Source organism: Macrobrachium nipponense, chromosome 12 (assembly GCF_015104395.2).
Source record: "Macrobrachium nipponense isolate FS-2020 chromosome 12, ASM1510439v2, whole genome shotgun sequence".
NCBI classification, from domain to species: Eukaryota; Metazoa; Arthropoda; class Malacostraca; order Decapoda; family Palaemonidae; genus Macrobrachium; species Macrobrachium nipponense.
In genome coordinates, this window is record NC_087205.1 from 63,634,175 (window position 1) to 63,646,674 (window position 12,500).

A 12,500-nucleotide genomic window follows, 5' to 3' on the forward strand; every position below is an offset into this window, starting at 1 on the left:
ACCTAGTAATCTTACATAAAGTTAACGTAAATCTTCAAGTAGAATAAATTACAAGAATTGTTAACCGTAAAACGCGTCTTTGTAAAATTCATATGTAAACCCAAATCATTCATAAGCGCAAGCCGCTACTATTAGCGTAAAAATCGTTCAACGCGAGCGCGTTATCATTTTCATAAAACACTTTATCCAAAGCAATTCTTTCATTTCATGTTACGTAAGTAAATCATTTAACGCAAGTTGCGTCATATTAAACTAACATTAGTAGTTCAATTCAAATATAAGGGAGTTCATTCATATATCATTTTCACCCTCTCCGAGAGAGAGAGAGAGAGAGAGAGAGAGAGAGAGAGAGAGAGAGAGAGAGAGAGAGAGAACCCAGTATTCACGAAGCCAAGAGTACTACATCTTACCACTAATTATAGCATGCAGAATTAACCTTATTTTAGTTCTCTTGTGTCTTTCATTTACACTGAGCGTGATATGTACGCGCCTGTGTCCATTGCAGTTTGCAAGCATTTATTTATTTCATTTATCGAGTACTTCAGCGAGGGATTGAGCATTCTAAAATTTCCATTACATGTCTGCCCAGAGTGGTCTTTTCATTTTCTTTTATCACAAAAGACTTGCGTACTACCGCAAGCACAAACCGCACAGTGTGCCACCGCAAATTCATTACTTCCAGAGAGGGAAGTCGTTTACCAGTTTTAGGACTGGCCACCACCAGTGCACGTCAGGTCTTACCATTTTACAGTGCCACTAATTCTTGACACTGTCCATCGACTGGCTGCTGAAGTACTCCCACCTTTTACTTTCTCTCCTCCACCATTACACTCTGCCATGAGCAGTGCCATTTCACTTCAGTATATTTAAGTATACTGCATGTAGTGTCCGGGACACACCAGCACGATACCAGTGCTCCAAGGAACGCCTCCATAAGTGCCATTGCACCTGTACAGGCCGTACAGGTAGCCATTCAACCTGCGTGTCCTTCCTTATGGAACGCCCAATTGATTAGTGTGTCCGTGTACAAGGGTCAGTGATCCTTCGACCAATCAACAAAGGGAACGCCTCCCGAAGTGCCGCAATACCAGCCCTAAGTGCTGACAAACCTGCGTGTCCGTCCTTACGGAACGCCCAATCCATTAATGTCCGTGTACGAGGATCAGTGATCCTTCGGACCAATCAAGGGAACGCCTTCCGAAGTGCCGCAATACCAGCACTACTAGTGCTGTCCAAAAGGAACGCCTCCTGAAGTGCCATCGCACCTGTACAGACGTACAGGTAGCCCTAATACCTGCGTGTCCGTCCTACGGAACGCTCATTCATTAGAGTATCCACCATTTTGGCATCACTGAACCAAGGAACGCCTCCTCATAAGTGCCGTGCACCTGTATTGGACCTACAGGTAGCCCATTCCAACTTCTCCCAAGTTGGGAACGCCCGTAAGTGTGACGTACGCCGCACACTTCATTCAATTTTTTCACCTTATCAGAAGGTGCCATTCACAAGTGCCACCAAGCACCCAGTCTTTTCAGACTTTTCATTACCACGGTCGCAGAACACATTTCCAAGTGAGTGCTACTTTCCACAGTAGGCACTCCCATTCCATTCAGTACCCTTTTTTCCTGGCCATTATTTTCATTTTCCTCCAAGCCCTCTACTGCAGCCTAAGGGAAATGTCTTCCCCTGCTTCCCGCGACTTCTTTGCCCGGAGAGCTAGAGAAGCTCGGAGCCCTCATAACTCTGGGCAAGGAGGCTGGTTACACTGGACCAGCACTTGACCAGTGGATAAAGGCGCAGCAGGCTGCTCTGCGCGCCTGCAAGAAAAAAGAAAGAAAGAGAAGCAGAGAGGAAAGCCAGAGAAGCAGAGAGAAAGGAAAGGGAAGAAGAGAGAAAAAGCATGAGCTAGCTCTCATAGATGACACAATCTCTCTGCTAGTTTCTAAGCCCCAGACCATGACTGGATGGCTCCCGGTAAGAGGTGGTTTACGAGTTCTGCACCACTTGTTGTGTGCGTGGGCATGCTGTGGATTCCGACCAGTGCCCAAGTCGGTCTCTACCTTGGGAGGAGAGCTTCCAGGGTGAACTTCTCCAAGGCTACCATGTAGCCCTGCCTGATGAACAGTCTCCTGCGGCCTATCAGTGGGTACAAGTCATGGCCGACACCGAAGCCCAGGTCTCCCTTATTTCCAGAAAGGCATTGCCTAGGGGTGCCAAAATCCAGACGAACAAGAAATTCAGTTTGATGGATTGACGGTAACCTCTATTCTGTTCCTTCGGTCCTTCTGAATGTAAAAATGCCTTTCTGGACAGGTGACTGTATAGATTTAATGTTATGCTGTGTTTTATTAATTACATTACGTACAGTTTGTGAACATTAATGTACATTTGCTTGTATTATTCTATAGAAGAATGATATTTATGTTCCCATTTATATTTTCTCATTGCACGTATTGTAAGACCACTATTTCGTTATGCATCGTGCAACAATGTAATTAGATGTGTCACATGCCTTTATTTCCCGCCATATGCATAGTCAGTCACTGTCCAGTGGTCATTGTATGACAGCGCGGACCGCTGCTTCCCGCTACTGTCGTCTTGATGTCTGTTTATCTTCATTACAAGATTTTAAAGAACCTACGGATTTAATTTGTCACCCCTTCATTCCATTTCTTGCATGGATGTATGTGGCAGCATCCACACATGGCGCAGTGAGTAACCTTGCACGTTATGGACTCCAAGAAGACGACCGCCATTGCCGCTTTCTTCTCGTCTCGCACATTGGATTCCTTACAGTGACTCAAGATATCAACGCAGTTTACTACAGTGTCTCCAAGATGATACAGTGTTTGTGCAGTGCAGGGTTAGAGTGACAGTGTGCTAGTGTTGTGTTGCATTATATTAGTGTCCTTGCCAAAGCTTTCTTCAGGACATTTGAACTCTAGCGCCCGTTTTCTCGGAGCCCCCACCATACATCCTCCCCTCGTCATGCATCGATGGTGACTGAGGCCCGAGGCGCTTCCCCCAGAGCACTCTCACCTCCCGCCTCCCCCTCTGGTCGCTAGCTCGCAAGTCGCAGCACACACTCACTCACCCCCACCCGACTACCGCTTATTTCACAAGCGCACTGACAAACATTGTAATTTTTAAATATCCAAAGTGCTTTCTTTCGCTTACATACAGCGACTTGGATATTTTCTGGCATTTCTACTGATCTCAGCTCTCTTACGACACCGAACACGACATGGCTCAACAAGAGAAAAAGCTAATTGATTTAATGGATCAGACAGCGGATCAGGCCGAGGATCAAACGCAGGGTCTGATGAGAGACGAGGTACCTGTGCACCTCCCCACTGCTGATGAAGATACCAGCACCACTCTCCCTCCTCCCCTGACTCCCAATAGGACAGAAGACCAGAATAATGACATACTTCATCTTAGCACTTTCTGCAGACTTCCAGCATGCAAGAGCAAGACCGACGACGACAAGAGGAGCAGAACTTCAGACTACAGATGGAGCAATCAGACAGGAAGACAACCAGCGTTCATGTCTCTTTTCTCCTTGCTATCAGGGCAGATTGTGGCATTGCAACCCCACAACTAACCCCATGATTGCACCTCCTTTTACACCTGTTCCCCCCACCCCCCTGGCTTCTCAGAGAACACATTCAGTTCTAGCAATCCTACAGTCCATCCCCCACCTCTTCCTGCAACAAAATGCAACGTACCAAGCGTTTCGCAATGGAGACTCCGTTTTGAGGATTATGCAGCATTAGTTGGACTTGATAGTTACATCAAACTTCCCAGCTGATTCACCTGAGAACTTGCATCTCCCTGGACGTCCAGCATCTGCTTACGCATACACTGGGCATCCCTCCCAACACATCACTTTCCCCTTACAGAGGTGTTGGATCACTGCAAAAGCACTTTCGCAGCCTCAGAAATGAAGCCTTACGACGCAGGGAATTGTTGTCCTGCAAACAGGCTGTCGGAGAATCGTTTGCAGACTACTACGCACGCCTCAAGGATCTCGCTGATGAAGTTGGACTTATGTACTGGCAACCCCACCATCCTGCACGAACGGCAATTGCAGATGGTAATTTTGATGGGTGTGAGAGACGAAGAGTTAATACAACGCCTTATCCCCCTCCAACCCTCATCTACCCTCGCAGAGTTCGTGACATGCTGCCGCTCCTACGAATCTACACGTGCGACTGCATCAGCCATTGCATCTTCCCCTAGCCAGGTCAACGCAGTAATCTACTTACAAGAAGAAACCAGCGTCTACAGAAAGAGGACTTCTCATCGATCTCCTGACCACGTTCTCACCAGTCTCCTAAGAGTGACCCTTGTCAATATTGCTCTCGCAAAGCACGATTCCGGACAATGCCCAGCCACGGGTGCATCGTGCAATAACTGCGGACGCACGGGTCATTGGCCCCGCACTAAGAAATGCCCTGCTAAGGAAGCTCAGTGGCAAGACCTGCCAGAAACAGGGACATTTTGAGAAGATGTGCAGGTCGACCAAGAAAAGGTTTTGTCAGACTGGGGTACACAGCTTCACCTCCTAATAAGTCAAATCCCAGCTGCCGTTTCGTGGGTGATAACTTGGGTAAGCGAGTCCCCACACCAGTCCACTGTCTCTCTGTCATTTGGCGATATATCAGCAGAACTCCAGCTAATCCCCGATACAGGAGCAGACATCACAGTGATTGGCACTATACATTTGGATGCACTCCGCATACCTCGGACAAGGCTCGAACCTCCACCCATGACAGACGTGTAACAGCAGATGGATCCCCCATGACACCAGCTGTAGGATGCTTCCAGGCAACACTTCGTCTTGGCAACAAGTCTTGCTCAGCAACCATACATGTTCATGAAGGATATCCAGACTCCCCTCCTCTCCCGTGAACATTGCCGAGCTCTCGCCATAGTGTCACCGGAATTCCCGAAGCCCATCCTCAAGGTAACACATGTTAACAGATGCGTTCAGTTTCCTTGCCTGCCTCTGCCATGACGTCACCCGCAGCTATTAAGGACTATTTTCTTCGGCACTTCAGCGTCGTCCTCATATCCAAGAAGGATCTACAAACCCAGCCACTAAAGAAAATGGCAGGCCCTCCGATGAGGGATCACCTGAAACCTGGTGCTACACCATTCGCTGTGCATACACCCAGGCCCATTTCCGTTTCGCTCTCAGAGATCAAGTGAAAGAAGAACTTGACTCCTTGGTGCAACAAGGAATCATCAGACCAGCAGGCGACGACCCTCTGAATGGTGCCATCCCATGGTCCTGGTACCCAGGACAAAGGTGTGCGCATCACTGTCAATCACACCCATGTAAATTCTCAGGTAGCCTGCCTTACACACCCTTCACATATGCCCCATGATGCCGTCCGCAACATCTATCCTACTGCGAAGTACTTCACCACAGCGGATGCCCTGCATGGCTATTGGCAAATGGAGTTGGCAGAAGAGGACCGCCACCTGACTACATTTATAAACTCCTTATGGAAGGTTCCAGCACTGTCGCGGCCCGATGGGATTTTCAGCAACAGGTGATGCATACTGCCTCCGTGGAGATATGGCACTACAAGGTGTTCCCAACTGTGTGAAGATTGTAGATGACATCCTCCTTTCCGATGAGGATCTCCCTTCCCACCTACAACACGTGCACCAAATGCTGACCAGATGCCGTCAATTTGGCATCACCCTCAACAAGGAGAAACTCACTGTAGCTGCCCCTAAAGTTAACTTTTGCGGTTATGTCTTATCAGCCGATGGTATTGCAGCAGACCCCGACAAGGTATCAGCTATACGCGACTTCCCGACACCGTCCAATGTCACAGATGTCCAGGTCGTTTATGGGTCTCGTCAATCAACTTGCCGACTTCACTCCAGACATTGCAGCAGCAGCACAGCCCCTACGTCCACTTATGAGCCCCAAACGCTCATTCGTCTGGACGCCCAACCATGAGCGAGCATTTAAGAAAGTCAAGACTGCTCTGACTTCACCACCTGTCCTAGCACCCTTCAATCCTGCCTCGCCTGTGGTTCTACAAAGATGCCTCACACCTATACAGTCTCGGCTAGGCCCTACTTCAAGATAATGGCCGAGGTCAGTTGCATCTCATCCAGTGTGGCTCTCGTTTCCTTACAGATACAGAGACTCGCTACGCCACCATAGAGCTGGAGCTACTTGCAGTCACTTGGCTATAGCTAAGTGCCGCCTACTTGTCTGGACTTCAACATTTCACCTTAATGACTGACCATCACCCCTTGATACCAATTCTCAATCACTACACTTTAGATGCTATTGAAGAATCCACGCCTTCAGCGCCTCAAGATGAAAGTGGCCCCCTACATCTTCACTGCAGTATGGCGCACAGGGAAAACAACTTTGCATACCAGACGCCCTGTCTTGCTCCCCAACCAGTCGCCCCACACCTGAAGATGAAGAGGAGTGCACTACTTTGACTGCACATGTCAGGCGTATCGTTGCCAGCACTGCCACTTCCACTGACGACCAGGCAACAGGACCCATCGAAGAAGACAAGTCTCTACAAGAAATCCGCACGGCTGCATACCCAGGATCAAGATTACTGTCGTCTCGTTCACTACGTCTCCACGGTTTTCCTACCAACCGCTATGATCTCCACGCTTCCGCCCTCCCGTATTGGAAGCTGCGGGACAACCTTTACGCGGATGGAGAGTTAGTATTGTATGGACCCCGGATCATCATCCCTGCAGCCCTCCGTAGACGCACCTTGATCGACTCCACGACAGCCATCGAGGGGTTGAAGCTACTCGACGTCGTGCAATGCAGACAGTATTCTGGCCAGGTATCAATGCAGATATCAAGAGTAAAGTAGAAAGCTGTGAGGCCTGCCAACAGCTTCTCCCTAGTCAACAACAAGAACCTTACATGTGTGACACCATCCATCCCGGCCCTTCGAAAGTGTGTCAGCTGACTTCTTCCACGTAGCAGGGAAATCCTTCCTTGTTATTGCTGATAGACTTTCAGGTCTGGCCTGTGGTTGTTCCCTGTGGACGTGACACAACTGCAGCCAGAGTTAAAAGAATGTTCTGTTCTGCGTTTTCTTTCCGCGAGGTTGGTGTTCCACTCCGCTTACAAACTGATGGAGGACCCCATTTTCCAGCCACGACTTCAAGCAATTTGCCGACCGCTGGGGAGTTCATCACATCATCACTTCTCCACATTACCCTCAGGCTAATGGACACACAGAAGCTGCAGTGAAAGCTGTTAAACACCTTATCATTAAGACTGCCCCGCCCATCCGGGAACATAGATTGTGAAGCCTTTGATAGAGGACTGCTGGTAGCTTCTTGGAATACACCGAAACCCATGCTGGACGCTCCCCTGCGCAGATCCTCTATGGCCATCCTCTCCATACTTGTGTTCCGGCTCACCCCAGATCATTCACAAGAGGAGTGGCAAACTAAGACTGAAGATTACGACCGTCGCACTGCTGCCAAAACTGACCAAGCCATGAGCCTTTACAATTCTCGTGCCCGCCCAACTCTACCCAAGCTCACCATCGGTGGCCAACGAGTTAGGATACAGGACTCAACCGACGCTTCAATGGGACAAGGTCGGCATCGTGGATGGGCCGCGGAATGTCAAGAAAGTATGAAATACGCCTTCCAAGGTGGTCGTGTATGGTTTCGAAACCGAGACATTTACGCCCAGTGGCTAACATGAGTGATGACACCATCTCCCCAAGTCCCTGTGTCCCCTGCTCTGGCCAGGAAAGAGAGCCATCATTCGAACCCTCCAATGTCCCTCGTCATTCACCTCGACTAGCTCAGAGGTTAATTTATGTTCCGCTCGAGAAAACTGCTATGAGCGTTAAAGGGGGAGGGATGGTGTATAGATATTTAATGTTATGCTGTTTATTAATTACATTACGTTACAGTTTGTGAACATCAATGTACATTTCCTTGTATTATTCTATAGAAGAAGGATATTTATGTTCCCCATTTATATTTTCTCATTGCAACGTATTGTAAGACCACTATTTTGTTATGCATCGTGGCAACAATGTAATTAGATGTGTCAACACTGAACCTTTATTTCCCGCCATATGCATAGTCAGTCACTGTCCAGTGGTCATTGTAGTGACAAGCGCGGACCTGCTTCCCGCTACTGTCGTCTTGGATGTCTGTTTATCTTCATTACAAGATTTTAAAGAACCTACGGATTTAATTTGTCACCCCTCATTCCATTTCTTGCATGGATGTATGTGGCAGCATCCCACACAGTGACCAAGGAAACCACATTGTGCTGCCTGGGCGTAGTTGACCAATTCATGATGTTTATCAGGTGATATTGGGCCGAGATCTACTTAAGCCGTATCTCCCCTGGACGCAGCTCCCACTACCAGATGCACCGGATCCTGCAGCATGCCTCATAAATCAACCCTCATTTTTAGATTCAGAGGCTAGTGCCCTCCGATGTCCCAGACATCCCTTTTTATTTGTGAACCTGGCCCTGACCCAGTGTCCAGAGCCAGACGTTTTTTCTTCCGCATCATCTCAGCCTCTTACCATCTTACCGCCTACCTCCTCCAACTTTGGAAGAGGTAAGCCCACCAGTTTAACCCCGGACTTGTTTTCCGAGGGTGATTCAACGGAGGATTCCTTAACCTCCCTACCTCAAATCACTGCCAGAGAGGACTCTTCACCTGTGCCAGACAGCACACTGCCAGCCTTGGTGACTCCACAGATTCGCAACCTGTGGGGGCCATCTCGGCCCTTACCGTCCAGTGCCCACGGAAGAGGTTCTGGAACAAGTTCTGCCGAGACTGTGGCTCCGCCAAGGGTCACATTTGTCTGCAAACTACGGAGGGTGCGCTAATCATAATATTCCTGCCATCACAATGGCCGTTACTAATCCTTCTTCACTAGGACCCCCCAGCTAAGGGCCCTATAACAGTCGCCCCCCTTCCCCCCTAAAGCCATTATCAGCCAAGCCACATCAGAGCCTACGACGACTCTGGCGCTCAAATCTCCCTGATACGGGAAGATCGAATCCCCTGAGGGGCTAACGTCGATAGACGTCACTTAATAACCATAAGAAGGTATCAACCATATTAAGCTGATCCTTCCGACCGTACAATTGAGGGTCACCAGACCTAATTTCTCCAAAAGTATGTACTCTTGCAGTTGCAAGCTACATTCCAGGAGGGGTTACGACCCTCCTAGGGCCAAGACATGAAGTCTCCCTCGCATTCCAAAAAGCCTAGGGGTCCTAACCCCACGTCAAATCACTCCAAAGCAAGGAAGTCATCGGAAATTCTACTTCCTCTAGGAAGTACACCACCAACAGTACTCCCCCGTTACCAAGGAAGGATGATTGATCATTCGTGCAGTTGTTTCCGTTGCAAAAACCTGTAACGTCCATAGGGCCACTAAACTAACTAATTGGTGGCGTAGGTGGCCTAGCAAGCTACCAGCAGCGGACAATATCCATTTTCCACAAGGCTTAGCCTTCCAAAAGAGACAGGACCTCTGTCTCCCATTTCCAAGGGCACGCTGAGAGGTATTGCACCTCCGGTACCCGCCACAGGTCCAGTCGACCTCCACACTCTGCCAGTGCCACTTGGCAGCACTGAGCAGTGCCAAGCTCCATCCAGCCTGGACGTAGAGCCACCACAGAACTTGACTTCTGCGCCTGGCCCCGAGCTAGTGTCGGCGCCTAACCATAACCAAGGAGATCCTCTACAGAAGATCCTCCAACAGGCATGGAGCTTACCGCAGCCCATGGCCAACCAAAACGTCCATGAGTCTTCTTCACCCTCACCACTGTCGCCCGAGGATGAACCTCTGGCAGACCTAAACCTTCAATACCTCCTCTGGCCAAAAACCAGGAATTGCCCGACACGGAGTCAGCCTGGAGTTTTTCCCCTTAACGACGGCTGTCGCAGCAGCTGAAGTGAGGGCCTCCCCTGCAGTAGGTTCCACCTCTACGACGGTTGCTGCAGATACCGAAGTAGGGTGTTTCTCCTGAAATCCCTCAGGCTAACCACTGCCTCTGCTCCTGCCGGCATTTCTGGCCTTTCCCCAGAGTCAGTGCCTCCATCTACTCCTAGGACTGGTATAGCCAAGGTCCTGGAGGAATAAGAAGAAGAAGGGACGTAGCAAATCATTAACACACTAACCAAAGAGCCACATGCTCTCCTTGACACCTGTGCCCGAGGTACAGTGTCACATTCAATTGCAGAGTGATCCTGGCACCTACCCAGAGAAGGTAGCCCAGCCTGATCTCTGCCAGTAGAACTAACCCTCTAACCCCTAGCCATGGTGATACTAACCCTCACTTGAAATATAATTACCTCATTGCATTTCATCCTGGTCAACTAACCACTCATCATCCCCACGCATCATTACCTCTCATGTATTTTAAACAGTTCCGTCGCTGAACTACTGCTGTGCGTACCACACTCTGGAATAATTGCGTCGTTCATTTAACTGTATTGAGTAGTTAGGCTTAATGATTTAGTACCATGGCATAAGGTTAGTAGAAAGTAGAAATTTTCAAGTAACCTTTATCTAGGATAGAGTAGACTGTCGTCACAGACACCCGTAGTTATTACATAGGCTAGACTACATTACTACATTAACCCTCTTACGCGATTTGGACGTATTAAACGTCAGTCAAATGTCTCCCGTATGCCCGATTGGACGTATCATACGTCGGCTCAAAAAAGTTTTTTTTAAAATTCGCGGAAAAAATACTTATAGGCCTACCAGCCTCCAAAAACTTTTGAATCACGCGCCTTGGGGGATGCTGGGAGTTCACGGATCAAGGCGTTGTTTGTTTACAATCGCCTACGCAGGAGCGCGCAAGCGCGAATTTCTTTCTTATCGCACTAAAAAGTATCAGTGACACATCTCAAAAATTATTTCGTCACTTTGACATAATTTTTGCACCATCTTAAATTATCCTTTACATGAAGTATTATATATGAAAATGTGCGCAATTTCATGTAAAATACAACAAATAAATACTCATAATTGTAGCTTTTATCACTTTTGAAATATTTTCATATAAATAACGATAAGTGCAAAAATTTCAACCTTCGGTCAACTTTGGCTCTACCGAAATGGTCGAGAAACGCATTTTAAGCTAAAATTCTATATTATAGTAATATTCAATCATTTGCCTTCATTTTGCAAACAAACAAAACAAAAAAAAAAAAAAATTGGACGTCTCTAGCACAATATTTCGATTTATGGATGGTGAATTTATGAAAAAACTTGTCCTTACGTTCGTGCGATAAACTCTTCTGATAAATTTTTTCGTGCGATTGTACACCTAATGTTTGCCACCCTTTTAAATTTGCCGTTAACATGGTTTTATGTTTATATGGATGGAAATGGGTGCGCAATTTCATGCACAATACACAAAAATCAACCCATGGTTGTAGCTTTTATCAGTTTCGAAATATTTTCATATAAAATAACGTTAAGTGCAAAAATTTCAACTTTCGTTCAACTTTGACTCTACCGAAATGGTCGAAAACGCAATTGTAAGCTAAACTCTTATATTCTAGTAATATTTCAATCATTTACCTTCATTTTGCAATGACTTGGAAGTCTCTAGAACAATATTTCGATTTATGGTGAATTTATGAAAAAAAAAAAAAACATTTTCCTTACGTCCGCGCGGTAACTCTTCCGAAAAAATCAGAATTTTTTTGTGCGATTGTCGAAATGTTTGCACCATTTAAAATTAGCTGTTACATAAAGTTTTGGATATGAAAATGTGCGCAATTTCATGTAGAATACCACTAAAAATGTTTGAATGGTTGTAGCTTTTCTCTTTTTTCGAAATATTTGCATATAAATCACGATAAAAAATAGAAAAAAAAAAATTCACGTTCTTGGTCAATTTGACTCTACCGAAATAGTTGAAAACGCAATTGTAAGCTAAAACTCTACGGCCTAGTAATATTCAGTCATTTTTCTTCTTTGTTTTGAAACAAATTTGAAGTCTCTAGAACAATATTGTGATTATGGTGAATTTTTGAAAAATATATTTACCTTCACTCCGCGCGCCGATTCGCGGCCGCAAGTCTCCGAAATACGTACCATCGCATTCTCCTATATTGCTCCTTTTTCATATTAGTTTTCCGTTTTATAGAGTTTCATATATCAAAATGTGCGCAAAATTCATGAAGAATACAATAAAAAATTAAGTAAGGAAGGTGTAGCGTTTTCCATCTCCGAAATATGTGCATATAAAAAAATTAAATATATACAAATTTGGACATTCGGTCATATTTAACTCGTCCGAAATGGTCGTCGAAATCTGCCATTCTCAATCTAAACTCTTACAGTATCGTAATATTAAATCATTTGTCTTAATTTTGAAAACAAATTCGGAAGTCTCTAGAACAATATTTAGAATTACTTTGGTGAATTTTTGAAAATAACATTTTTTTACGTCCGCGCGTTACGAATTCGTACATCAT